The sequence below is a fragment of the Meriones unguiculatus genome, chromosome 6 (assembly GCF_030254825.1).
Source record: "Meriones unguiculatus strain TT.TT164.6M chromosome 6, Bangor_MerUng_6.1, whole genome shotgun sequence".
NCBI classification, from domain to species: Eukaryota; Metazoa; Chordata; class Mammalia; order Rodentia; family Muridae; genus Meriones; species Meriones unguiculatus.
The window spans coordinates 74,924,914-74,950,111 of NC_083354.1; the positions used below are offsets into that span (position 1 = coordinate 74,924,914).

At 42.1% G+C, this 25,198-nt stretch overlaps 1 pseudogene; it reads right to left on the reverse strand.

Annotated features, from left to right (window-relative positions):
- LOC132654712 (baculoviral IAP repeat-containing protein 1b-like) overlaps positions 1 to 25,198 on the reverse strand; it is a 47,178-nt pseudogene that overhangs the window by 15,392 nt on the left and 6,588 nt on the right.

Genomic DNA, 25,198 nt, shown 5'->3' on the forward strand with positions numbered 1-25,198 from the left:
CCGTTTAGACCTACTGTAGTTCTTAGCATAACTTTAGCTCTTCTGTTAACAAATGCTGTCTCCTTTAGCATATCAGAAGCCATTTTACTTCCAAGTATCCATTTTGATCATAAGGTAAAACTGAGTTCAAGTTCTCAGGCCTACCTGCCTGAGACCAGGGTCCACTGAGTCAGAGAAGGGGCGGGGCTCATTACCATGGCTTCCAGAAGTGCATGGTGGCTCTCAGGGGCTGGAATCACTTCTGCAGAGGACTTCAGGTTTTGAAGAAATACACAACTATGCAGAGAAGGTAAACGTCATAAAATAGTTCCATGAGATAAGGATTTGTATTTGCTTTTTTAAAAAAAACATGAAGATCAGGACCAGGTGTGAGGACTGGCTTTAGCTCCGAGGTTTCTTTGGCAAAGAGACGGTTCTATCAACCCACACTAGCCACTTATGTAAAGAGTGAGTGTCTAGTTCAAGACCCGCTGGCGCTTCCTAGTCCTTTATATCTGGAGCGCAAATGTGTTGCCAGTGGCGAGACAGGTGAGAGGCATTCCTGTGTGCCCAGACACTACCCGAAGAGCCCACCGAGTTTCACAGCACCAATGTTATAATAACAAATCCTCCCCAGCATGTTTCGTATAAGGAAGGAAGTCGGTCGTGGAAGGGGGAGGGTTAAGAAAGAATGGATGAGGGGTGCCCCAGAAAGAAACAGAGGAGGGAGAAAAAGCAAGAAAGTCAGTGGACTTGGGGAGGGACATGGGAGGAGATTAGGGAGGTAGGAAAGGATTGGGAGAGGAAGAGGGAAGGGGCTACAGCGGGCATACAAAGTGAATAAACTGTAATTTATAAAAATATAAATAAAAAAGAAAGCCAGGGAGAGAGAGAGAGAGAGCAGTAATGGGCAGGTCGTTTATATCTGGTGCATGCCTGGCTTGCACCTGTCAGAGGCAGGTGATGACATCAGAGGTTGCTAAGCAACCTAGTCTAACATTAAGCATGAAGCAGAAAGCAAAGATTTTCAGTGATTCTTTCAGTCTTGTATCCTGAATAACCTTCAGTCTCTGGGTTCCAATAAAAATGAATGTGGTTTGTAAAGTAATGGTGAGGGTATTCAGGGAATGTGTTGGGGTGAGAACAGAGTTAGTGCCTGTCCGTGAAACCAGCTGAAATAATCTTAAAGAATAGAAAATAGTGACACAGCACTGTGGGTGCAGAGGCAAGAGGATAACTAGGGCACACTGGATGCTAGCAGGTTCAGAGAGAGACCCTGCTTCAAGGGAACAAGAGGGTGACATAAAGGAGAGGAGACTCCCTGTCTCCCTTTGGCCCTATGTAGAACACACAGTGCACACACAAACACACATTACCTAAGTGAACAAGGTAAAAATGAATAAAAGTTTAAAGACTAACTAATGAGAAAACTCTAGAGTCATGGAAAAAGAACAACAAAGGACATTAAAAAATACTAAACAAAGTATACAATTAAGAATTTAGTTAACAGTAATTTTTAACCATATCAACTCTTGTCAAACTGTCAGAAACAAACCCACAAGATCCAAGTGTGCCAACTACATGAAATTCACATAAGATAAAAACATAGATAAACAATAAAATTTGTGTGATAGCCAGAGCTTGGAGATGGCACAGTTGGCAAATGCTTGCTGGGCAAACATGGAGACTGGGCTAAGATCTCCAGCACCTGTGTAACAGCGAGGCAATAGGGACAGTGTAATCTTAGTGCCTGAGAAGGAGAGACAGGAAGACCCTAGGGGCTCACTAGCCAGCCAATAAGTCTCATTGGCCAGCTCCAGGTTTAGTGAGAGACCTGTCTCACAAAATAAGTTGGACAGAACTACAGACCTATTTCTGAATACACAGAACATGTTGCTTTCAGGATAGAGAGGAATCAAGCTGGAACTGACTCAGAATTTCCTCCCTGCTGTCTCCCTGTCACAGTACTGGAAGAGGCTTTACAGTCTGCTGGGGGAGGAGGGCCACCTGCATTCTACAACATCACCATCATGCGCCAGACAAGATGAGGCCAACTGCTTTTGAATTAGGCTTGAGGCTGCTTCACAGATGCACTAAATGTGGTCAATCTTGGTGTGGTGGTGCAGGCCTGTAAATCTCAGCACTTGGGTGTCAAATACAGGTGGATTTCTGGGTCAAAGGCCAGACTGATCTACATAGCAAAGTCAGAACAGAAAGGTCAACATAGTGAGACCCTATTTCAAAAAGACAAAATGAAAGAAAACAAAAACCTAAACTAAACCTGGTCAAAAGCACAATGCCCAGAAAGTCTATAAAGGTCTTAGCAGAGCAGGGTCTACTAATGCAATCTGGCTTAATGGACATCCTGTCAAATTGTCTTCTAAATATTTATGTTCCTATAAAAAGAATGATGCTGCTTTGAACCTTGGCTAGATAAGCTTTTCACTGCAGCACAGAAAATAATTGATGATCGAGTTCTCAGCTCTTAATGAGGCATCTATATCAACCTCACACAGAGGCTCTGGGGACATCTGGGAAAGAGTGTTTGAACAGCTGTGAAATGCTGCCTGCTGAGCATTATTGACCATCACATTCATGAAACCTCATCTGTGGTTACCTGAATAAGACCACACAAGATCAAGCCAACTTTATCCCAGAATCAGGAGCCTGACTGGCACCTGTTGCCACCTGGGCCATTTTTTCCCTCTTACTGAGTTTGGTCATTTGCTTGCTCAGCTAAGGTTCTCCCTGTGTTGCTGTCATTCATCCATAAGCACTGATCAAAGTGCAGAGCTTTCTGAGCCATGGTTTGGAAGCCTGTTCTTTTTTAAAAAGTATTTTATTCTTTGGAAATCACAGAAATGTGTGCAATGTATGTGAATTATATCAACCCCCAGTGCCTTTCTTCAGTTTCCCCAGACTCCTCGTAAAGTCAGGTCTGCTCCCAGCTTTGTATCCGCTTTTAACTGAATTCAATTAGTGCTGATCATGTGTGAGTGGACACAGGGCCATCCAGCAGAGGTCGGGAAACCTCAAGGCCCACGGGCTGAAGAAGACTGACTCCAGCAGAAACAAGTGTCAACAGCTCCCCTCCTACAGGTGGGTCTTGGCTTGGCTGGATTTTGGGCAGGCTTGTATGGATAGGCAACCACAGGAACTGTGAGATCCTGAGGGAAGGACCCTGCTGTGCACAAAACAAGACAAACCCAAGACAAAGTCCTCTACAGCCTCCTCTTGGGCCCCTCTTCTGCAAAGGCCCTTGAGTTTGGGAGAAGGAAGTGTTCCCTCAGGAATGAGCACACCCTGTCATTTACTGTCTGCACTTTGATCTTGTTGTAAGTCTCTGGAATTCTGTTCTTGTTAAGGTCTGAATTTATGTTTATTCCAGACTCCCATTAGCAACTAAGAGCCCTGGGATGTCCTAGAGAGACACTTGGATGAAAGGATATGGTTGTGATTGCCAGTGATCATTTTATATCTTGTCATTGTCTATCTAAACAAGATCTGGGTGTGGTGGAGCATGCTTGTCATCCAGCACTTGGGATGTGGAGGCAGTAGGATGAGTTTAAGGCCATCCTCCCTAAACACTGAGTTGAAGGCCATCCCGGGTTATCTGACACTGTGCCACAAAGACCTCTCTCCAGCTGCCCTTCCCCAACACAAAGAGTCACTAAACCAGGTTATGATAGCACATGCCTGCTCTTCTGGTATTCATGAGATGGAGGCAAGAACATGGGAGTTCAAGGGAAATCTGAGCTATACTGAAAATCAAGATCCATTACACAGTGAAATCTTTTCTTAAATTGCCTTTTTTTTTTTTAAACAGAGGTTCTCTGTATAGCCATGACTGTGCTAGGACTCTCTCTGTAGACATAATAGAACATTGTGTCAAACAATATAAGGGTTGGAACTATAGCTCAGTAGCAATGTGCTTCTTGCTTTTTTGTTCATCTTAGGGGGAAATATGGGCAAACCAAGAGTTTCTGGAGTTTGTCACTGGTTTAGTGTATAGTTAGCAATCATGACACTCTGGATTCAATCTTTCTCTCTCCCTCTCCTTTTATGTCTGTCTGTCTGTCTGTCTCTCAAACAGACATACAGACACACACACAGCAAATATAGAGCTAAGACAAAAAAGAAACAAAAGACAACCAAAGAAGAGCAGGCAAAGCTGAAGGTTTATGTAGATGTGTGTGTGTGTGATTGTGCGTGTGTTTGGTAAAAGGACAATGAACTGAAAATCAGGACTGTTTGCCCCTGAATGAGGAGGACAGCATCAACCAGGACAAGGGACTGGTACGGTGGCCTCTAAGGCACTGAGAGACCTTGACTTCTTGACTTTAGCGCTCAGCTCCTAGGCTTTATTGTTGTCCTTTCAACCAGATATGTAATTACAGTAGATACGCATTACATATGCTAGTTTGTAATTATAACAAAACAAAACTTCATCGACACATTATAAAACAAGTTTTAAATATAACTAGATTTCCTCCCTACTTACCATCCCAGGGACTGAGAAGACAGCTCCTGCAGTCTCCACAATTTTCTGCATATTACTTCCAAATTAAAAAAAGAAAAAGTAGAACCTGAAAATGTCTCAGTGGGAGAACAGTCACTACTCCTGAAGAGGACTCAGGTTTGTTTCCCAACACCCATATCAGGCAGTTCACAGCCTCCTGTAACTCAATTCTAGGATATTTGATGCCCTCTTTCTGACCTCTGTGGGAATCAGGTATGCAAGTAGTACACAGATATACATACAGACAAAACACCCATGCACATAAAGTCAAATACTAAAAAAAATAAAAATAAAAATAAAAATAAAAAAATAAAGTCAAATACTTTAAAAAGTAAGAGAAAAAGAAAAAAGTGACCACTGTTGTCACTAGTCTTCTAACTTTAAAATTAAATGGAAATATTCTATGTATGTATGATTTATTTATTTATTTAAGTTGAATAAAAAGTTTTACTATGTAGCCCTGGGCTGCTCTAAAACATGATTTTAGAAGGAAGAGGATTAAGTGAAGACAGAGGGAGATAAGAGAAGGTAAATGGAAGGATGGCGGTGACATGATTGTCATACACTGTAATATATATATTTTTGTGTGTAAAGGTTATAAATGTACATATATTAAAATGTCATTATTTTATATAATTAACATACACTAACAAAACATTTTTAAAGAATAGTTTAAGGACTTGGGATGTTATTTCCATTTTATCTCAAGACCAGATAGTTATTTAAAACTTTACATTTTAAAGTTTAATAATTAGACTTAAATAAATCTAGAACACTTTGAGGTATGCATTGGCTGCACACCAAACACACCTGAGGAGCTGAACACAGACTGCAGAGCATTTCTAAGGCAGAATGAGCTACATAGAGAAATATGTGTGCATATTGACTCAACCTAAATTAAGATTTAACTATGATGTCTAGCTAGACAGAGAGACTCTCATGTGAGGAAAGAAATGAAGATACATGGATGTATTCTTCTCAGTGGGAACCAGAGAGTGAGCAGACACTACCCACAGATAACAAACATGGACAGTGAGGGAATAACAGATGAAGTGAATTCAAAGTGAAGAGAATTCACTTTGCTCACTTTGGGAAAAACTTGGTGTGGTCTGCTAATGGGTCGTCACCTTCCTCCCACTTCTCCATACATCCTCCACAGGAAAAACACCGGACAAGGTCCTTTTTTGCCTAGGAAAAGGATACGGGGTCAGCTCAACAGTATGTATACCTGTTAACTCACAAGAATTCGACTCCAGATTTCACTAGTTAAATCCTGCTTGCTCCTCCAGTTGGATTATGTGGCAATACCACACACAGGAGGCAAGAGTTCACACAGGACTCTTAGTCCTTCCGTCGGGTGGTCAGCAAGAGACGCTGAAGGTTCCTGTGCACCGTGTGCTTTGATGAAACCTGTCCCAAACCATCATCCTGAAAGATTTGCCATCAGGAACTGGAGTAGGAGCTCCGTGAGAGCAGAGATTTCTGTCTGTTCTGGACAATGATGACACATGGGACATTCACAGACAGGCAACCAACAAGCAATTGCTTACGGAGTAATTCGGGAGAATATACTTGTAGCTGGGGCAGGATGGAAGAGCAAACTTAGGAGCCTGTATGCAAGGCAGGTTATGAAGAATCCCTGTCTCTGCTCACATTATTGCCAGCTCTCCTCCCCTAGAAATAGGAGCACTTCATCGGTGAAACTCAGGCAAGGCTGGCAAGAGAAGACAATGCAGTAAGACTGGGTGGTGAGTTTTGTGCCAGTGGAATAGGCCTGTAGGATGAAGTGACCTCAGGATCCCCAAGCCCAGAGGCTGAACACCGAGGGAATTACGGAAAACTGAAGGTCTTATGAGGCCCCAAAGAGATCTATGACAAATGAAAATAAAGAAAAGTGCAAGTTCGGGATTAGACTACTTGTCAGACACAAAATTCTGACTTGGGTGCTAAAGAGATGCTTCATGAAGAGCACTGGCTGCTCTTGCAAAGGAGTCAGGCTTGTTTCCAGCACCACATGCTGGCTCTCAGCAACTATATCTCCAGTTCCAGGATCCAACACCCTGGCTAGCCTCTGAGGGCACCAGGCAGGCCTGTGACACCCATACTTACATTCAGACAACACTCACACCCAGAAATGTAAAAATAAAGGGGAAAAAGCCGACTGTGTAGAAAAGGCCTGCTTTGACGAGAGCTTCAACAGCCACAGGTGACTCGTGGGGCCAGTCCTTAAAAGTGTCCTTCCTCACTTCTTCATTAGCAAAGACGCTGTCATTGCAGTAAGCTTGGAGAAAAGATGTGGGCGAGAAGAGCAGGCTTTGATAACAAAGTTCAAGTGAGTTGTGTGTATAGGTGGGATGATCTTATGATGTGTGCTTGTGTCAGCATAATTAAGGGTGGTTAGAAGAGCAGGAAGAAATAAGAGATACATGAAAGACCATGTTAGAACTGCTGGGCAAAGACTGGGGTATTCCATTCATTCTATTCATTTCTGTGCATTGTCAGTGTGTTAAAATGTAACTTAAGACTGTCCCCTGGTCATCTAGCATTGGGATAGAGCAATATTGAGAGGAGATTCCTATTTCCAGAATCATTGTGAAGATTTGAGAAAGGTCATTTCCCCTGTGGCTCCCTTAAAAACATTTGTTATAACAGCTTGCTCTTTGAGATGACCACATGTATGGGTGGGGTCTCCATTAGACTTTTTACCTCACCCTGGTCTCTGGACACTGGTACATGTCTTCTCCATGCTGTGAGCATGTGAAAATTAAATTCCCATTACCTTGGTCTGACAAGTTTTTCAAGATGAAAGCCTGCCCGTGTTCACATTTCATCCTAGGATTAGGATTTTTTTCCCTTTGCTTTAAGAATTTCATTGGCACAAAGAATACTATACTTTAATTTAATTAAGAAAAAAACTTAGAGTTTAGAAACATTTTGTATTTTACTTTTGACTTCGTTAAGCCCTGAGATCATAGGGAATAGGTTATAGTGTTTTCCTCAGTGCTCACCAGTGTGCTTTCTGGTTGTGTACTCTGAAGAGCAGGTTGGCACTTCAGACTTTCCTTAGTTTCCTTCTTTATCTCATCATTTTCTTTCACTACATCAGGAAGCTGTCTCAAGACTTACAATTCAGAGTGTTTCATGTGTGTGCAAGTCCGTTTGCATATATGGACTCACATCTGTGGAAGTCTGAGGACAACCTTCCCTGTTTCTCTTTTAACCTGCTCATTTAACAATGACAAGAGTGCGCTGGGCAGCACTGTAGACTCTTCATTTTGCTAAGGCAGCATTCATGAGCAAGCCTTCTTCTGAGAAACCCATTTCCTATGTTCACAATGTCACCCTTCTTGTAGACTCTTGCTCATGTGGCCAAAGACACAGCTCTGCATTCCCAAGACCTAGAGAACACTGCTTCTCCTTTTCTCCATAGTGTTTGCTATTTTAACAACTTATTGAAAAATGGTGTTTTCAGTCAGAAGGATGCCGTGTGCGTGCTTGTAAGTATGTATGTATGTATGTGTAGCCAGACATTTGAGTACTTTATTGGGTTCTTTTATCTACCACCGTTCTGCCCCCTTCTTCCACCCTTCCAAACCCCCAACACTAAGTAAAAGAGAAAGAAGGTTACAGGGGAAAGGGGGCTTCAATACTGTTAGAATACTTCCTGCTGGTTAGGGGCATCGATTTCCTTGGAGCAATATTCAATTTCTTCCACTCATCTCTGCACACAACCGCGTGACAAAGAGCAACCAACTCCAAGAGCACCAGCCAGCAACTACCAGCAGCAGCTGCAGCAGCCAGCGCCTCTACCATAGTAGGAGGAGCAGCAGCCACAGCCCCGCTGACAGCTCTAGCATTTCTATACTCACTCAAGAGTCCCCAGAATTCCAAAAGTCTTACACATGCAGAAACTACCCGCAGTTGGCCAAATCACACCCAAGCCAAAGTAGGAGGCAAATCAGAGTCAGCTTCTGGGGACAATCTAAAGCAGCCCCAGATCTCACATCTGCGATTAAAATGAAAACATATTCCTATAACTGTCTGTGTTTTTAAAGAAACCAAAATCCTCACTACATGTATGTGTGAGTGTTTTGCCTACATGTTTGTATGTCTACCACATGTGTGCCTGGAGACCTCTCTGGTGGCCAGAGAGGAAGTCAGATTCCTGTGAGAGGGGGTTGCAGATTGTTGTAAACTGCTACCACTTTAAACTGAACCTGAGTCCTCGGCAAGAACAACAAATACTCTTAACATCTGAGACATCCCTTCACCTTCTGCTTATTTGGGGGGTGGGACACAATGCGTTGCCATGTAGGCTAAGCTAAGCCATCCTTAAACTCATCCTATTTCTGCCTCAGCTTTCTTAGTGCTGGGATCACAGGCATGGAGCTCTACACTTGGCACCAACCTCATGCAGCCCATACTGGCCTCTGACCTGTTACCATAGTCCTACCTGGGCAGAAGTGTCTCCTTCCACCTTCCAAGAGCAGAAATTCCAGGGATGAGCAGCCTCAGGCGACCATGGAATTCTTACTGTATTATGATTGTTTTCATCCTGTCTACTATCCCTTCTCCCCACGTACCTGACCTCTGCTGGGGCTGAACTCAGGGCCTATCCTACTTGCTATACAGATGTTCCCCAACTCAGCGAGATTCCTAAAACTCAGGTTTTGTTTTCCTGTGGGTGCTGGGATGGAACCTAAGGACTTGCTCATGCTAGGCAAGGGAGCAACACACTCAGGCCTCTCGTCTCATTCAAATGTGGATATTTCTTAACTTCTTAACAGCACACAGAGCCATTTAAGAAAGCAAAACAACCAAAGTCATTCTCTATTACAGAAATCACTTATGAAAATAATTTTTAAAGAAAGATGATGAGGGCTGGAGAGATGGCTCAGTTGTTAAGAGCACTTACTGCTGTTCCAATTGTTCTGAGTTCAACTCCTAAGACCCACAATCAGGCAGCTCACATCACAAATGCCTGTTACTCTGTCTCCAAGGGATCTGACACTCTTGTTTATCTTCCAAAAGCACTTGTATACATGTGGCACACACAACACACACACACACACACACACACACACACACACACACACACACACATTCGAGCATGAGAAAGAGAGAGAGAATGAGAACACAAAAAAAGAAACAAGCAAAGCCATTGGAATGTGCTTGAGGTTTTACCTGATATCATGGGTAATTCTCTTCTGACCCAGGAATTCATAAAATGTTCTCCCTGGGGAAAGAAATTCAAGTTACTGCCTGATTGGCTGACTTACAGGATATACCTCTATCTGTGGCCTACAACTTAAGGTCTTCCCAAACTGAAGTGAATTTTCATTCGAGCAGCAGAATTTGAGCAAAGCAGTCCTTTAATTTTGGTTTGATTTCTATTGATCTTGTAAACTTTGATGTAGTGCCAACATCAGTGAAATGGAAGCTTCTCAGGGTCACTCTTACCACAGACCCTGCTCAACCACAGAAATGTACTTACACACAGAGGTGAATTTTGACTCATGAGGAACTGAGACATGGGAAGGGAGCCTTGTTCAGAAGAACCTCTCCAATCATGCAGCTCTCCCTCAGAGAAAACTGCACCCCAACTGTCAGCCCATGCCCTCTGCAGGGGCTGCCTCTCAGTAAGTCAGACAATACAGTTTCCTTTGGCTTCAGTTTGAGGTGGGTTCCCACTGCTTGCTACTAGGAAGTCCTTACTAATTATAGAGTGTGAATAACCAGGTTCAGGAGCCAGCTTTGAGTGCCCAGCCTCTGCCATGTACTAGGTCAGAAGATTGAGTCAGACATCCAGATGGAGGAGGCAGGAGGTAGCTAGAGTAGTGGCCTCACTCAGAGGGAAGATGAAGGAGGCAGCGGAAGCAACCCAAAGCCAGACTGGAAACTGTCTAAGTGGTTCCAGCTTCACAAGACAAGAGTTTTGTTTCCTCTCTGCAGAGAGAGAGAGGACAATGAGAAGAGAAAAGAAGAAAAACAAAGAATATTTGGGAAAACAAACAAACAAACAACAACAACAAAACATCACCCTGACGTATCACATCTCAGAAAGAGTTGACATTGGAAATTACCGTTACATGAACAAATCCCTCGTAGCTCTGAATATACTGGGCAATTTCCTCTGACGATTTCTCGCTTTGAAGAAATTCACATCTAAAATTAAAAATATGGTTAAAAACACTCCCAGTATTGTGACGAAGACCGTCTATATCACAAGAAATATTTGCTAAAAACCCATCAAACTGTTGAATTTCATGCTTCAATAAAACTGTCCATTTTTTCCTGAAGTCTTACTCATGAGAATTAACATTGTGTTAGAAACATGTAAATCATATTAATGACAAAATACCATTATTTAAAATTCCAACCTTGTGCTGCTTTAGTTTTTCATCAACTTGACATATAAGCTAGAGTCATCCAGGAAGAGGGACCCTCCGCTGAGAAAACACCTCCATCACACTGGCTTGTCAACAAGTCTGTGGGGCGTTTTCTTGATTAATGATTGATGTTGGAGGGTCCAGTCTGCTGTGGGCAGAGCCACCCCAGGCAAGTGGTCCTGGGAGGCCTAAGAAAGGAAGCTGGATATGAACCTGGGGCCAAGGGGACAAGCAGTGTCCCTTCATAGTGTCTGTCTGTTCCTGCTTATGTTCCTGCTCTGACACCCCTCAGTGTGGGTTGTAATATGGACATGTAAGCCAAGTAAACCCTTTCCTCCCGGGGCTGCTTTTAGTCATGGTGTTTATCAAAGCAACAGAAAGCAGAGCAGGACAATCTTCATATTATTTTAACTTTTAGTTCAAGGCAGGGTCTCCCTGTGTTGCAATGGTGATGCCAAACTCTGACCTCAGGCCGTGCTCCCACCTCAGCCTCAACAGTAGCCTACGCTATAGGCACGCACTGCTATACCCCGCTGCTCTCTTCTTGAAACACATATGCGGTAAATCAAAGAGGTTGATTCATAGCAAGCAGAGAGTGGAACACACACTCATACTCTAAATCAATGTAAAAATTCACCAACGATGAAGGGAGCGGGCGTTTGAATACTAGCTAAGATATTTAATGTTATTCCACTTTATTGTTCATCTTTGTAAGAGACATAACAATTCTGTGGCTCTTTTTTTTTTAATCACTATTTAAAGTTATATGCTAAAGGAATAAGAAATGAAACCATGTGTTAGCTGGATTTTGCTTTGACATAACCCGATCATGACCATTCCATGGGGATGGCAGGAAAGAGGTAGATGAAATAGGATCAGGCCAGCTGCTGACAGGTGCTCATTTTATACACTTCTCTGATTTCTTTGAGACTTTCATAATGAAAATTTGAAAACTAGTTAGAAGAATACATCTGTATGTAACAGAAACAAAACATCAGATGCCAAAATCATACCACTAAACACATTATCACAAATAATTAAAGCACACGTCTTTCCTAAGCCCCATCCACTTCCCAGGGGCATATATTCTTTGTTCTCTGGAAGTTGAACTGCCCATCAGCTGTTCCCAGGGTATGTGATCCCTATATGGCTCTCGCTGGCCATTCCAGGCAGGCTTCTCGTCTCCTGCTCCTCCTGACTTCGTCAGCTGCTGGGAGGCAGCCCCCCAGGCAGGAGGAGAACCACAGTTATGAGATTACAGGTGTGTGATACCATATCCAGTGAGAGAGAATTTTCATTTGGTGCATATTTCTCTGAATATGGGAAACCACTTGTAATATTTTAAAGACTGTTCTCGTCTTTTCCATCAATACATCGTTTCCATTCCTGTGCAGATTGACTCATTTGGTAGTTAAGGGAAATCATGAAACTGCTCAACCTGACATATTGTAGTGTTGGGGACAATAAAACAACAGTAGTAACTGTTGAGAGGGCTGGAGAGCATGTGCTCAATGTACTTGCAGAAGACCTAGGCTCAGCACAGGCACCCACTTTGGGCAGCCACCTGTAACTGCAGCGGTACTGACCTCGAGGGTGCCTGCACTAATGCACATCCCCAATGTCCCAAATATTAAAACTGAAGTAAACAATTGGGTCTGGGGATTGTCTCAGCAGGTAAAGTACCTTAGCTTAGGCATGACGCCCTGAGTTAGAATCTGTGTTGCCCATATAAAAGCAGGGACCAGGCTACCATGTCACTAATCCTAACCCAGGAGAGATGGGGACAGATGGATCTCATGTGGCTTGTCTCAAAAGATAAGGTAAAGAATGATGAGAAGGTGGGCTAGGTTAGCATGTGACCTCCACAGGAATGCACAAGGGCACATATGTACACTACACACTAACACACCACACGTATTAACACAGTCTACATGCACCAACATACTACACAGGAAATATGAAAATGAAAAGATAAAAAGCAAAATAACACAAAAGAGAAAAGGGCCATTTAAGTTGATGTGATTCAAGCTTTTCACTATGTGACCAGATTTCCTTGCTTGAAAATTTCTAGGGTGACCCCATATTGAACAGGAGAAAGATCAGAACTCATGTGGTACTCCAACAAGGTTGCTCTTTTATCTCCAGTTTTATTTTGCTAAATATCAAGCAACAGAAACAGAAATAAAAACTGAAATCTTTAAGAAACAAGCGTTTGAAACTTACTTGGGGAACCACTTGGCATGCTCCTTCCAGGGATGGTCTCCTTCTTCCCAGTTTCCCAGACATCCACTGCAGGAGAAGCACTGCACAGTGTCCCTTTCACCTACAGATGCAGGGAAGCGATGGCACCAGGTGTGTCTTGGAGCTGATCATACTGAACCAGAGCAACACAGACCCCAGCATGCTTGCTCTTCCATGTCCCCTCTGGCTGAATCCCTGGCCACATCCCACTGCCCTAAATGACCCCCTTCTAAGCTCTGGACGTACATTTCCCAGCCATGGCCATCCTCCATAGACTTAGCCCTCAACATGCCAGTTTCTTACACATAGAGGCTGCTCTTTAGCTTTCAGGACCAAAGTGATGGAGAAGTAGGCAAAAGCTAGAACTACCTGGAATAATGCTGTCAGAAGGTCTAAACGTTAGCTTTGCCATGTCACCTCTATGGAAATAGAGGCACAGTTCTCTAATTCTCTGAGCCTCAGTGAACTCAATTATCAAACACGGGGAAAGGGCAAACTGAGTGAATTAGAATTAGTGTTCAATCCTTGTATAGCATAAGCAGGTACTCAGCACCCACAGATCCTGTTGTAATTGTCATCCACATCTGTCCTAACACCTGTGTGTGGCTGAGGCATTTCAAATTGTAGTCTTCTTGAGGATAGTTTGCCTCATGGATGAGAGTTAAATAAGTAAAAACAAACCCTTCCAAAACTATAGAAATTAAATTAATCAAGGAAACATATAAATAGTAATATTTGTGAAATGAGAAGAAAGTGGATTTAAGCTATCTCATAATCCATTTTCAGGTCCTTATGAATGGAGCTAGTGTTTTCTGGAGTCTTCTTATTCTGTTTTCCAGTGCTGGGACTAAACCAATGGCCTTTCACATCCTCAGTTAGGCCTCAAGTAATGAGCTACACCTCAACCTTCAGTTAATATATTTCTAGGCCCACATTTACAGAAATGTATCCATATTTACAGAAAACCTTTTATTTTATACATATTTGACAAGTTAATAATGCTACACTAAAGTAAATTATAGCGGAAGTAAAATTATTAAAGTTTAATGAACTAGATCTTTAATATAACAATTAACAAATAAGGAATGATTAACAAGAAGTAGTAAAAGAAGGAGGAGGAAGAAGAGAAGGAGGAGAAAGAAAGAGGAAGAAGAACAACAAGAATAAGAATGTGGATGAGGAGAAGAAAAGAAAACAGAAGGAGGAGAAAAGGGAGGAGGAGACAAAGAAGGAGGAGAACAAGGAGAAAAAAAGAGGAGGAAGAAGAGAAAAATAAAAACAACAAGAAGAACAAGAAGATGAAGAAGTTGAAGACCAAGAACAACAGGGATAAGAACAAGAAGAAAAAGGAGAACAATAAGAAGACCAAGTCCAAGAAGAACAAGAACAAGAACAGAAGAGAAAGAGTAAAAAGGAGGAAGAGAAGGAGGAAGAGAAAAGAAAGGTTGGAGAGATGGTTCAGAGTCCTTCCTCTTGATTAGTTTAGAAACTAAATTTTTACAGAAACACCTCACAAAATGAGACCCAGTTACCTGTAAAGACAAAGCCAGCTGCGGAGAGTACACGTGGCGAGGTCCCATGGGCATAAAAAGGCCACTTCTCAAAGGACTCCAGCCTGGCCTCCTCTTCTTGGTACTGTGCTTTGCCGCTTCTCAGTGTCTTCTCTGGACTCTTCACCCTTATGTCATACTTGCCAATGTTACCGACATCTTTGCCCAACAGGAACTCACATTCTGGATGTAATTTCTTGTGGATTTCTATAGGAAGGTTCTTGAGTCTGGTGCTAAAGAGGATTAAGCTACAGCAAAAGCACTGCACCCCAAGTTTCACCCCGGTATGGTAAAACCCAGCAGCTGCCATGTCCTGAGGCGTCCATGATTTGAATGACTCATAGGTCACAAAAGTCTTTAATCTTCTGGCTTCACTGCGCATCTGTGAGTTAAAACATTTCTTCATCTTCATTCGTTCTTTGTGGTCTTCTTCATGCTGTCTCTTTAAGATCTGAAGTGCGTCCACACCGAGAAGAGCAGAGAACTCAGAGGCCAAATCATCATCAAACTCATAAATTCTCTCCTCGCAGGCTTCTCCCTGGGATGCCATTTTCTAAATGAGACAGGAACGCAGATGATTTTGGTGTCTGCAATACCTTTATTATAAAGGGTTGTGTCTCTGAACCAGGAAGATGGCTCAGTGGGTAAAGAGGCTTGCCACAGGCCCAATGATTTCAGTTTGTTCCCCAGGACCCACATGGTAGGTAGAAGACCAGCAACTTTTGTATGTTGCCATCTGATCTCCACTTGTGAAAGACAGAAGTTGCTTGAGAAACTATGAAACATCAATATTCACTCACTCAATCAACAAATATTTGCTAAGCACCTACCTGTGTGTCAAGCAATGGGCTAGGCCTTGAGGACTGGCAGTGAACTAGACACAGAGAGCTGGCTCCATTCATGGAGCCTTGCAAGTGTCCTTCAGTTTGACTGTTTGCTTGTTTTTCTTAGACAGAATCTTGCACTTAAGGGTGAAGCCAACAAGCATAGTAGAGCATTTGGTCTGGGACCCTATTTGGTTTTGCAATAATGTGCTTGGTGTTCCTAAGTCCTTCACCTGTACACACTCTTTGCACACCCCTCCTTCAAGACACAGCTTGTAGCCTCATCTCTGGACAACAGTATAGATTTCCCTGTCCCTAACAGTAATCAACTTTAGTCAGTCTCTAGTCAAGTACATTCCCAATGTATTGGGATAGGAGGACTGGAAAGGCTGATCAAACTGACCTGGATTTGGGTGCAGATGCAGGCAGGCAAAACTGTGTCTTTAATGTTTAAGGAGAATCCTCTATTTTCTATCTTAGGCACATATATACTTAAAATCACACACATTCTATGACATACATGTGACATGCGCAATGACCAAAGACTTGGATAATTCAAATCCGCCAGTCAAAACAGAGGGCCCTTACTTAGCAACCAGCCTTTCCATCTCCTGAGCCCCATAAAAGAAATCCCTAAACAATGATGAGACTCCCTAAACACTCTCACTCACGTGATCAACTATCAGTCTTGAAGGTAAAAGTCTGTGCCACTGTGTCCTTCCAGCTAAGGTTATTTTGTTCTTGTGCAAATCCATGGGGCCCTTTATCTCTGAATCCTTCTATAGGAGGCCAAGAACTTGGAATGATAAACCCAGTGTCTCAGCCTCTTGGATGCTGAGATATGTGTCACCATGCTCAGCTCCACCTCTGAAGTATAAAGACAATGACATAGGTTTACCATGTATGTTAAAGAAAAAATATGCACAATTATGTAGCCTGAGAGTGACAATCTGATAATATCATTCAGTTAAAATTATTCTTGAAGATTTTATTTTTAAGTATGTGTGTATATATTTCAGAAAAGGTGTTGGGCCCCCATAAACTGCAGTTACTGGTAGTTATGAGTGGCTTGGCCTCGGGGTCGTGAGCCAAAATTGGCTCCATTGCAAGGGTAAATCCATTCAACTGTAAGGCCATCTCTCCAGCCTCCAAACACATTGTTTTTGTCATATTTGCTCTCCAGTCTTAGTGCTTCATGTGATCTCCAGATGCTCCCTGTTTCAGGCATGGATTTGAGTCTGGGAGGCAGCTGCTGGGGTTCATAGGTTCTTAAAACTCTTTACAATGGGTTGTAGAGAGCATGTGGATAGTGATAGGGTGAAGAGTCCTTATTAAAGGAGAGATACTGATGAGCTCAGAATCAAATAAGACCTGGTCTATGACCTGGCGCCAAGAGAGGATGGAAGTGGCTCAGCATGACATCTGATATGAAATTTGCATAGAACCTTACTGCCCTGATGATTTTACAAAGCTAGCTCTTCATGAACATGCTCCCTTTGTTAATGAAGCCCAGGTGGGGAAGGGCTTCCAGCCTTACACCTTTCTTGTTAATTTCTGGAACCTCTTTCTTCACCCAATTCCCTATTCTTCTGACTCACAATTATTGAAATGACTACAATAGACTATACAGACTATTTTACAGTGTAAAATTGACAAATATTTGCAATGTATTGAATTTTGGCTATGTGTGCTTGTAGGAACGAACCCAAGGCCTTGGCTCTGCTAATCAGTACCCACCACTGAGCAGCAGGCCCAGCCAGCACTGTCATCTGTTTTTGGTTTTGTTTTTGTTTGAGACAGAGTATCACAGTATAGTCTTCACCATCCTGGAACTCACTCTGTAGACCAAGCTGGCCTCAAACTTACAGAGATCTGCCTGCCTCTGCTTCCTGAATGTTAGGATTATAGGCATGTGCCACCACCATCCTGCTGGTTTTGTTTACATTTTTTGAGACAGGGGCTCACTGTATATCCCAAACTCATCTGGAACACAATATAGAGACCAGGTTAGCATCAAATGTGTGGCTATCTTCCTTTTTCTCCATCTGTAGTGCTGAGCTAACAGGCCTGCATCACCATACCTGTTCTTCCATCATACTTCTCATGAGACCAGAGGATACAAGCTACTCAGGCAGTCTGAGCTCAAGTAACTGGAAAACAAGAAGTTTCCTTGACTGGAAGCCAGAAGTAGCAAGACTGACTTGACACAAAATGTGAAACGATTCCAGGGTCTCAACACTTGAGATGCCAATGCTAGGTAGCCAAATAGAGACTAGCAGCCTTTGATGGAACTGATGGAGCCCTCCCTTACAGCTGGATTTGGACACCACTTTCCATCGCAAAGCTGTTTCCTCTTGGATAAAGGAATGAAATCTGAGTTCTACTTCTGGCCCCAGTTAGAGACGCGACATTCTCCACTGTTCCAAAGATTGCAATGTCGCTTATTACTGTGTTCTCCTTTAAGAGTAAATCTAGCTAAGCCTATGAATCACCTGGCTGGGAGTCCACACCAGAGTCACTGGAAGACAAGGTAAAGAAATGGGAGGAATACTTATCTCCTCAGAAAGAAGATACACTTCTCAGAAGCCCTCACCCCTATGTAGTGGCTTCCACAGCTAAGCCTCTCCACTTTTCTGAATTCTAAGTTAAAAGTATTAACTTTTCCTCTGCTTTCTATCTCTTTTTCACATACTGATCCAAACTCTATGCATGCTTTTCTTGACACTCTGGACTCCCTTACTCTGCAGACTCCCTACACACTCTCTGTCCAGGTGGTTACTGACCTTGATTGTCAAACCTGCCTGTTTTCTTGGATCAATCTCCAAAGGTATGGCCTTCCCCCCCATCTCTTTCCTCCTGGCAGTTACCAAGATTTACAGCTTGTCCTTCTTGTTGTTTTTGATCAGACACTAATAAAATGGTCCTCAAGTTTCCTTCTGAGTCCTTTTAATTTGTTGTTGTTACAAGACTCAGAATCCTTAAAACGAATTCTCGTTTCCTTGGCAACACTTCATGTATGAGTATGTGTGTGTGAATGTGAATGTGTATGAGTGTATGAGAAGTGTGAGTGTATATGTGTGTGTGGTGTAAGTGCACACATGCCTCAGAGCTCTTTGGAAGTCAGAGGACTTTTAGAGGTTGTTTCAATTCCTTTCATCTTCCCTCTCTAGTGGAATGCAGGGATCAACACAAGCCATTAGGCTCGTAAGATATGTACTTTTACTCACTGAGCCATCCATCTTGCTCCCCAACTCTTCCATTTTTAAAAATCTGTTCATACATAATTGTTTAATTACTCCCCAAATGTGGATCATTTAAGTCATTGTCCTTCTTCATACATAAAGATGAATTCAATATTCAATATTCTTGTAATGATATTAATAAATATTTCCAGCATTTAAAAAATTTTCCCAGAGTAAATTCCTGAAATAAGAATAGCTGGGTAAACCACATGCATCCTCTTAAGGATTTTGGTGTTTGTCAGGCACTGGCCTTGCTAATGGTCTTCAGAGTTCCTTTTACCTTCAATATGGTCAGGGTCCTGCTTCTTTTCAGGTGGTTTCTTGCAATGGGATTTCACATATCAGAACTCCATGTCTCTCTGTAATAGGAATTAAAATATGCTTATGAACTGAGAACTGATTTCCCAATAGAAAAGAGTGGTCAGGAGTCTTCATGGATTCCTAGCCCAGCATCCTAGTGGCCATGTGGGTGACCATCAAGAGGCTGTCCTAGGCACAAATAAGTATCTGACACTTCTTTAAACATGAGTTCTGAGATTCCACCACAACCTTTTGGACAATGACTATTTGAAGTTCCCAAAGAATCTGCTTTCATTCAAACCACACATCTAACTCCTCCCCAACATCCACTCCATTCAAGGAGGAAGTTACAAAATTCTCAAACATATGTGATTTCTCAAGGAGCTCAGCCAATATTTGTGCCCCCCCTTCTTTATCTTGTATCTAGAAAATTAACTTAGTAGGTTGGGTTTTTTAAGAGAAATGTAAGTAAATCCTAGGAATTTATGTTAGATCTTGTTTTTCTCAGTTTAACCAGCTAGGCTGGTTAACTGGCACTATCAGTTCATCTTCAGATTGTTGGAATCATATGTACAATGAAACATGGCTGCTCAGCTAAATTAAATTGGAGCCTTGCCAATAGAATGTATCAAAGAGAAGAGAGAATATTAGGACTATTCTTATATTGGATATTAGAATATTAGATAAAGTAGAGGAACTGGACCACTCAAGGAAAGAATGCGTAAACTCTCTAAAACTACATGAAAGGAACATGCAGGAACTTTGGAACATCGTGAAAAGACCAAAATCTTCTAATTATAGACACAGAAGAAGGAGAAGAATCCAAGGCCAGCGGCTGTGCCAACTAGTTTTACGACAACTTGACACAATCTATAGGCATCTGGGAAGAGAGAACCTCAACTGATAAATTGCCTGCATAAAATCAGGCTGTAAGACGTTTTCTTAATTATTGATGGACAGGACCAGCCTATTTTGGGTGGTGCCATCCCTAGGATGGGAGTTCTGTAAAAAAACATGCTGAGCAAGCTGTGTGGAGCAAGCCTGTAAGTAGTACCCATCCATGGCTTTTGTATCAACTTCTGCCTCCGGGTTCCTGTCTTGTTTGGGTTCCTGTCCTGACTTCATTCAATGGTGGAATAAAATGAGAAAATGTAATCCAAATAAACCCTTTTCTTCCCAACTTGCTTTTTAGTCATGATGCTTCATCGCAATAATAGAGAGCCTAAGTAAGACACTATTTTAAACTACTGTATGCAGCATAACGATCTCTCATAGCTGAAGGACAAAGAAAAACTTTTCAAAGTATAAACAGGATAAAAGAATTCTTTTCCAGTAAACCAGACCAACAGAGGAGCAATTCTTTGGACTGAAAATTAGCATAGCCAAGCAATTGAAGAAAGTAAACTTTTATAATAATTGAAATAATAATTAAAAAAAGGATTAACACCGTAAACAGCAAAATGACAGCAATGAACATACACTTTCAATAACAACTTTAATATTAATGGCCCTAACTCACTGGTTAGTATTTTTGTCAACTTAATACAAGCTACAGTCATGTGGGCAAAATGAGCCTCAATTGATAAAATGCCTTCACCAGAGAACATTATAGAGAACATCAGCCAATCGAAACCGAGAGAGCACGTGATCTTGGGTGCACAAGCACAACTGATACATCTACAACATGACTTGTGCCCTTAAAGCTCAGGAAATATCTTGGAAGAGGAGGTCAAGAGATTTTAAGATACAAAGAACCAGGAAGTCTGCTGTGAGACTGTGTCTCCTAAAAATGACAGGGAAGCTTCACTCACGATACCTCAACAATCTGGCTGCCTAAACAAGGCCCGGCCAATGACAACACCAGTATATATGCTGGCCTGAAAGGAAGGACTCTCACAGGGTCTTACCCCAGATAAAAAACCTTGGATAACTAAGAAACACTGAGAACACGACAAATAGTATTCCCTGAGATGAGCCCCCAGTTGGTTATCCAATACCAAGTAGTAGGCCCTCAAATCCTGTGCAAACAAGTAACACCAAAAGAACTAGAGAGGTTGCATTTTTATGTTTAGGTACGTACATGCACACACACATATAATACTGCGACAATAACCATTAAGATAAAGAGACCATGGTTTCAAGAGGGAGCCAAGAGAAGTAAGTGTATGATTAGTAGAAGAGGGTGTGCGTGTGTAATTTTAATTAAAAAAATAAAAAATAGGTGACAAGATGGTGGCGCCATCTTGTCTGAAGAGCAGGACAACATTTTCTGTACAGCGACCAAGAGACTGAACTCTGGGCCCTAAAACAACAGTGATTGTGTTTCCCAGGTGAGAGGAAACCCCCACAGCATGGGAATCAGTCGGGTCCACGCTCAGGCCACCCAGTCAGAACTTGGAAGAGATCCCAGGTCGGGTGAGCACTAGGTCGCCAGACCAGAGCCACACGCCTGCATGTCCTGATCACCTTCCCAGGATTGGTGGGCACAAAAACACCAGAGACTGGGAGTCCCAGTCACGAGAAAACCCCACAGGGAAAGAAGAAAACGGGACTGACTTGGGTCACCCAGTCTTTCCCTGGAAAAAGTCTCGCATACCAGTGGGTACAAGCCGCCATAACTGAACTGGGCTCTAGCCGCGAGCACAGACAGTTGCTGCATGCCCAGCTCTCCAGCACAGACAGAGCTGTGAGCCCCAGGGCAACAGAGACTGGGAGTCACTGTCAGGAGAAATCCTCACAGGCAACAGAGAAAAGGGGATGGACTTAGGCCACCCAGTATATCCCTGGAAAAGGTCCTGCCGACCAGCCCAACCTAGGGACCTGCTGTGCACCAGATAGTCTGCTGTTACCAGGAGAGCGGTACCCACCTGCCACAGATTACAGCTTGGATATTGGGGCACAGAGCCCCAACCTCAGACCAACAGAAGTGCAGAATCCCCGAGATCAACCCCCAGATACTGCTCCAAGGGGCAACCAGTTATCCCTAACAAAACTGACCAAACCACGGGACACACAGGTTACAGCAGCAGAAACCCAGAAGCAGGGCAGCTGTCTTCAGGACTTCTCTGGGTGAGAAGAGAGTCCTCTCGACTAAAAAGGACCACAGTTACCACTCAGGTCTCTATGCCTGAGGTGAGCAGTGGCAACTCCTGAAAAACACTGACCATCCAGTGACTATACCCAAAAAGCTGAGAAGGCTTCCTTCAGGAAAAACCAGCTTCCTGCCAAGGTGATTCTTTCCACCACAGGATCCAAGGAACCACCAGAAACTAATTCCAAACACCTAAGATAGCCCATTGGGTAGAGGCCAGCATAAAAACTCAACCAACAAAAGACAGAGCAATATGGCATCTCCACAACCCAGTTATCCAGGGGCAAGTAGCTCTGGACACCCCAGCATAATTGAAATTCAAGAAGATGACCTAACATGTATGCTCATGAAGAGTATAACAGAGGAAAAAAATAAAATGCAAAAAGACCTAGAGGAAGATAAACTCAAACAGATTATGGCCATCTGTAAAGAAACAGAGGAAGATAAAAACAAACAGATTATGGCCATCTGTAAAGAAATACAGGAAGTGGCAGCCAAACAGTTTGTGGCCTTTAGAGAGGAAATGCTTAAATCACTGAAAGAAATAAAAGAAACAGAGGATTGTTCAAACAAACAGCTGAAGGAATTGAAGGAAAAACAGGAAAATACAGTCAGACGGATGAAGGAAATCAACAAAATGGCTCAAGATCTGAAGATGGAATTGGAAAAATTAAAGAAACACCAATGGAGGAAAGTGTGGAGAGAAAGAACTTGGGACGAATACAGGAACTACAGAGGTTAACATAACCAATAGACTACAAGAGATGGAAGAAAGAATTTCAGGTGTGTAAGATACAATGGAAGAAATAGATGTATCTGTCAAAGAAAATCTTAAATCTAAAAAATTCCTGACACAGACCATCCAAGAAATTCAAGACAACATAAAATGACAAAACATAAGAATAATAGGAATAGAGGAAAAAGAAGATTCCCTGCTCCAAGGCCCAGAAAATATTTTCAACAAAATCATTGAAGAGAATTTCCCCAACTTAAAGGAGAGGCCAATAAGAATATAAGAGGCCTACAGAATACCCAATAAATTAGACCAGAAAAGAAATAATTGAAATTCAAGAAGATGACCTAACATGTATGCTCATGAAGAGTATAACAAAGGAAACAAATAAAATTCAAAAAGACCTAGAGGAAGATAAACTCAAACAGATTATGGTCATCTGTAAAGAAATACAGGAAGTTGCAGCCAAACAGTTTGTGGCCTTTAGAGAGGAAATGCTTAAATCACTGAAATAAATAAAAGAAACAGAGCATTGTTTCCCCAACTTAAAGGAGAGGCCAATAAGAATACAAGAGGCCTACAGAATACCCAATAAATTAGACCAGAAAAGAAAATCCTCCCGCCACATAACAATCAAAACAGTAAATATACAGAACAAAGAAAAAATACTAAAAGCTGCAAGGAAAAAAGGCCAAGTAACATATAATGGCAAACCCATTAGAATCACACCTGCCTTTTAAACAGAGACTATGAAAGCCAGAAGGGCCTGGACGGATATCATGCAGACCCTAAGAGAACACAGATTTCAGCCCAGGCTAATATACCCAGCAATACTCTCAGTCCTCATAGATGGAGAAAACAAGATATTCAATGACAAAAACAAATTTCAACAATACTTACACACAAATCCAGTGTCACAGAAGACACTAGAAGGGAAAATACAGCCTAAGAAAACTAGCTACTTTCAAGAAAACACAAGAAATAATTAACCTCACTACAGTAAAACAAAAAGCAACCAAGCACACAACCTTATGACCACAGCCAGCATCAATATCAAAGGATCTAACAGCCACTGGTCATTAATCTCTCTCAATATCAATGGAATCAATTCTCCAATAAAAAGACACAGACTAACAGAATGGATGCATAAAGAAAACCCAGCAATCTGTTGCATACAAGAAACACACCTAAGGCACAAAGATAGACATTACCTGAGGGTAAAGGGTTGGAAGACGGCTTTCCAAGCAAATGGACCCAAGAAGCAAGCAGGAGTAGCCATTCTAATATCTGATAAAATAGGCTTTCAACCAAAATTAATAAAAAGAGATGGGGAAAGACACTTCATACTCATAAAGGGAAAATTCCACCAGGAAGACATCACAATCCTGAACATCTATGCCCCAAATACAAGAGCACCCACACTTGTAAAAGAAACATTGATAAAATTTAAAGCACATATAGATCCCCACACATTAATAGTGGGAGACTTCAACACCCCAGTCTCAACAAAGGACAGATCAACAAAACAGAAATTAAACAAAGAAACAATGTCTCTAACAGAGGTCATGAATCAAATGGACCTAACAGACATTTACAGAACCTTATACCCAAACACAAAAGAATTTACCTTCTTCTCAGCACCTCATGGAACCTTCTCCAAAATGGACCATATAGTTGGTCACAAAGTGAGCCTCACCAGATACAAGAAGATTGAAATAATCCCTTGTATCCTGTCTGGTCACCATGGAATAAAGCTGGACCTCAATAACAACAGAAATAGCAAAAAGCCTACACACACATGGAAACTGAACAACTTGCTACTAAATGACAGTTGGGTCAGGGAATAAAGAAAGAAATTAAAGTCTTCTTAGAACTCAATGAAAATGAAGACACAACATACCCAAACTTGTGGGACACAATGAAAGCAGTGTTAAGAAATTAAAGTCTTCCTAGGACTCAATGAAAATGAAGACACAACTCACCCAAACTTGTGGGACACAATGAAAGCAGTGCTAAGAGGAAAGCTCACAGCACTAAGTGCCTTCAAGAAGAAATTCGAGAGAGCTCATTCAAGCAGCTTAATGGCTCACTTAAAACCCCTAGAAAAAGAAGAAGCAGACACACCAAGAAGGAGCAGATGGCTGGAAATAATCAAACTCAGGGCTGAAATCAATCAATTAGAAACAAATAAAACAATTGAAAGAATCAATGAAACGAAGAGCTGGTTCTTTGAGAAAATCAACAAGATAGACAAACCCTTAGCCAAGCTAACTAAAAGGTAGAGAGACACCACCCAAATCAACAAAATCAGAAATGAAAAGGGGGACATA